Source organism: Leuciscus leuciscus (genome assembly GCF_965113295.1).
Source record: "Leuciscus leuciscus genome assembly, chromosome: 19".
NCBI classification, from domain to species: Eukaryota; Metazoa; Chordata; class Actinopteri; order Cypriniformes; family Leuciscidae; genus Leuciscus; species Leuciscus leuciscus.
Genome location: NC_138743.1, coordinates 35,499,396 through 35,504,571, shown reverse-complemented (window position 1 = coordinate 35,504,571; position 5,176 = coordinate 35,499,396).

Genomic DNA, 5,176 nt, shown 5'->3' with positions numbered 1-5,176 from the left:
TGGCGTTCAGCGGGCTTCAGTCTGGAGGCGGGGTTAGTGGTCAGCACCGAGGATGTTCTATTTCAGAGAAAATTACATGCAGGCCGATACATAGTTAGCATGAGTAACTTGTTTACCAGGGATCAAAGACGCGAACTCTTGGACAGGGCTACAATGGACTGTTGTGATTTCTGTTTCTAGAATTTTTGGTGAATTGAAATTTTGCAGTAGCCTACACTTTACACGTCAAGAAATGATCTTAATATCCCAATGTTGATAATGAAACAACTTATGTAGACCTAGAACTTTTTATGTCCCTTACAGAACGAAAATACATTTCCATATTTATGATCAATACATTAAATGGTGTAAATGTACTGAAAAATATATGAAATAATATATTATTATTAATATATATTATGTGTTAATATAGCCTATTGTTAATATATAATATTTACAAGATATTGAATAATACATAAGGAATTGCCACATTTCATTTATTGAAATATGTGACAAATGTACACTGTAAAATGTAATTAGTTGAGTGTACTTAGAAAATATCGGGAAAATGATTGCCTTAAAATTGTCAATGATGTTTAACTCAAAGTTGTAAGCTGCTACTGTCACGTTTTCAGTTTGCTTTTTAATCTATGGGGCTGTTTACACAACACCGTTTTCAACTAAAAACGTAAAACGCATTTGGCCGTTCATTTACACGACAACTGCGTTTTGGTGGCCTGAAAACGCAAACTTTTGGAAATGGTTTTAAAGAGTAAGTTTTTGAAAACGGTCTCAGTGTAAACAACAAAAACATGAATCTCTGAAGATGATGACATCTTGCACAGGCGTATTACGTATTACGTGTTCAGTCTATAGTGTTTCATCGCCATCTAATGGCCTGGCAGCAGAATACATCGTTTTTAGGCCCTGTCCCAAATGGCACACTTCATGTGCACTTTCGGTCTTGTGGACTTACAATGGCTGCCGCGTGCGCGTGTCCGTTAAGTCCGTGAGACCGTAGAGTGTCCCATTCGTCATTTTTAGATCTCAGAAGGGTGCTCGCGAGCGCCCCCATGTGGTCGACTTGCGCCCTTGATGCGCACTTTTGCCGAGTCCGCGCTGATGCGGACTCCACAGCAGACTTCTTGCTGACAGTCAAAGCGGCATTACGTCACGAAAGTGCGGACTCAGAGGAAGACCGCGAGTGCTTAGGGTTCCATTTGGGACAGGGCCTTAGTCGTTTTCGGGATTGTTTTGACAATAGCCCACCTAGCAACATTTTTAACATCCCAGATCCGGCCCACATGATCTGGCCAGCATGCAGCGTGGAATGACGGCCCTTGGGTGGCTCACTCCTGTTTGCCAGATCTGGGCCACAAGCCGGCCATAGAAATGCCACATGTCAGCCAAGAGCAAATAAATAACTTTTCTCTTTGTAAAATCCTGATCAGGTTTGATTCTAATCATAATGTAACATTGAAAAAACAGATTTTTTTTGTCAGTACAAAAACTGCTGTTACTTTAACAAAAAGTAACTTTTAGTGTTATAATTGTGATTTCATAATATGTAGATATGAATCTAACTGAGAAAAACTTGTGAAAAGATGTCTTTTAGTTTTAAAATTTTACTACTTTTAGAGCTCTGCAGCCATCTACTGGTTAAAGTGATACTTTTTTTACATTTAAAACTGCATTTTCCAAAATATGGGCAAAAATCTTACACTAAACCATGTCAAATTATCCATGCTATCCCCATGAATGAAAGTTAGAAATGTGGGTCTTTTATAAGGTGAAGTTTACGTAACTTTTTTGTTTATTTAAAAAATAAATAAAAACCTATTAAAAATATATTTTTTTACATTTAATTATATACATTTTGCGGAGTAAAAATGTCCAAATGTGGAGTAAAAACATTAATAAACTGAGTAAAATTACATTTGTTAAAAAAATTATATCTATATAACAAAGTTACGTGATGACCTCTACACTACAGAAACCTAATGGTCCATTTTGTGTGCTTTTTCGAAGATGGCTCCGTCCCATAACCTGCCCTGCAAACAGTGTGACAGTCCTTGGTACGATGGCCTTGACCGGTCTCAAAAGTAAGGACTTTGTAGCGAATTTCAGCATGTATATTAAAAACACCTCCACTTGTTTCCGCCCAGTTTCGAACTGGGGACCTTTCGCAAGGTCCTCGGTTCGAAACCGAGCAGAAACAGCGGTCGGATTGTGATAGAAACTTTAAACTGTTTGCCACGCCAGGAGGGTTCAGCTCTCTTTACCATTATACGCTTTTTAACAAGAGTGCACCAGAAGATTTCTGTCTGCACCCTGAAGACAGGTTTACGTAGTGTAGTGGTTATCACATTCGCCTCATTTGCGTGTTAGGCGAACGTGATGACCACTACACTACAGAAACCTCATAGTCCTTTGCATTTTTTTTTTAAAAGAAAAGAAAAAGAGCTGGGTGGGAGGAGCCTGCACCAGACATTACCCTGGCTGAGCATGGTGGCATGTGCGGGGGAGCATATTGTCCCAACGTCTCATAGGTACAGCTCGAGTTTCTCTTCATTCACGCATAAATCTTTCGCCTTTTACTAAAGATTTCCGTGGAGGGGAACATTTACGAGTTTCTGGTATTTTTGGATGCCCTGCTCACAGCAGAGCTACATGCGTTTGTTAAAAAACAGAGGACTTTTTGCGGCTTGCTCCGAAAAGATATTTTTGCAAAAACCACCCACAGTTTCCGCCCAGTTTCGAACTGGGGACCTTTCGCGTGTGAGGCGAACGTGATAACCACTACACTACGGAAACCTGCCATCAGGTTGCAGACAGAAATCTTCTGGTGCACGCTTGTTAAAAAGCGTATAAAGGAAAAGAGAGCTGAACCCTCCTAGCATGGCCAAAAGTTTAAAGTTTCTGTCAAAACACCACCACTGTTTCTGCTCGGTTTCGAACCGAGGACCTTTCGCGTGTTAGGCGAACGTGATGACCACTACACTACAGAAACCTAATGGTCCTTTGCGTGTGCTTTTTCGAAGATGGTTCCGTCCCATAACCTGCCCTGCAAGCAGTGTGACAGTCTGTACATTCCACAAACAACAGAACAAACCTCATTCGGCATGGCAGTGTGCCTACAGCTCCTTGGTACGATGGCCTTCACCGGTCTCAAAAGTAAGGACTTTGTAGCGAATGTCAGCATGTATATTAAAAACACCTCCACTTGTTTCCGCCCAGTTTTGAACTGGGGACCTTTCGCGTGTAAAGCGAACGTGATAACCACTACACTACGGAAACTTCCGTTGGAGAGCAGTCCGACCTCTTCTAGCGTACGCTTGTTCAAAAGCGACTGAAACGATAGACTGCCCAGTGTTCTTAAAATGGCAAAAAGCAGCTATTTAAAAAAAAAAACGTTATTACGCTACAGGAAACCTCAATGGTCATTTGTTTTATTTTTGTCCTTTTCTAAAGAGTTTACGCTGCAAATCCCCCTGCAAGTGTACTGGCCTGCTCAACAGAAAACCACATAAGAAATTCTCGCCAACACTACCCACAGTTTCCGCCCAGTTTCGAACTGGGGACCTTTCGCGTGTGAGGCGAACGTGATAAGTCAAGTCAAGTCAAGTTTTTTTGTATAGCGCTTTTCACAATACAGATTGCATCAAAGCAGCTTCACAGTATTAAATTAAAATAATACAACAAAGTTTGTTTCAAGAGGAATTTATTGATTGATAAAATTAAATTAAATATCCCCAAAATATCCCCAACTGAGCAAGCCAAAGGCAACAGTGGCAAGGAACCGAAAAACTCCATCAAGTGACCTAATGGTGTCCTAAAACTCCATCAGGTGCCTTAATGGAGAAAAAAAAAACCTTGGGAGAACCCAGGCTCAGTCGGGGGCCAGTTCTCCTCTGGCATTGGATAGAGGCCGGATTGTAGTTTGAACTGTAGGATTATATGAATGCCTGGCTGAAGAGATGTGACTTTAATCTAGTTTTAAACTGGGAGAGCGAGTCTGAGCAACGAACAGTATCAGGAAGACTATTCCAGAGTTTTGGAGCCAAATGTGAAAATGCTCTCCCTCCTTTGGTGGTTCTGGATATCCTAGGTATGACCAAAAGCCTTGAATTTAGTGATCTTAAAGAGCGCGATGGATTATAGGGCGATAGAAGATCCGTTAAATAGACTGGAGCTAAGCCGTTTAGGGCTTTATAAGTCAGTAGCAATACCTTGTAATTAATACGGAACTTTATAGGTAACCAATGCAGTGATGATAAAATCGGTGTTTTATGATCATATTTTCTTGATCTCGTAAGAACTCTAGCGGCGGCATTTTGGACTAACTGTAGCTTGTTTATTGAGGATGCAGGACAACCAGCTAATAAAGCATTACAGTAATCCAGTCTCGAGGTCATGAATGCATGAACTAACTTTTCTGCATCAGAAACTGATAGCATATTACGTAGCTTAGCAATGTTTCTAAGGTGGAAAAAGGCTGTTTTTGTAACATAAGAAATATGATTTTCAAAAGACAGGTTGCAATCGAGTATAACACCCAGGTCTTTTACTGTAGAGGATAAAGTAACAGGACATCCTTGTCATGATTCTGCCTTCTTGTCTCTGATTTTCCCTGGTCTTGAGGCAGGATCATGACAGGCCCATGTTTTGTGTGTAAGCACATGGCCATTTGTTTGGCTGTGTGCTTGCGTTGTCTCGTCATGTAACCCCGCCCCCTTGTTATCTCATCTTGTTATCATTATTGTATCATCGCCGTCACCTGTTTCCCTCATTAGTTTCTCCCTATTTAATCCCCTTGTGTTTGCTGTCCTGTGCTGGTTCATTGTTATTCATTGTGTGAGTATTCCGTGATACTTTACCTGAATGAAAACCTTCCTGTGAGTATTTGTGAAGAACTCTGCCTAGTAAAGTCCTGATCTTGTTGCTGTTAGTTATTTGTCTAGTCAGCTGTCTAGTCTCAGTCCAGTGTAGTTTGTCTTTGTTTTGCCCACCAGCCTTGTTTTACCCCATCGTGGGTTTTGTTTTCCCATTTTTGTCTTAATAAAACCGTGTTAATATCTGCACACTGTCTGCGTTTGGGTTCTCTCCTGCTTCCACATAACAGAATGAACCAGCCAATGCAGAACCCTGCAGACAGTTTGTCTTCCCCTGTTGATCAACCTTTGGCTCTTCTGGAAGA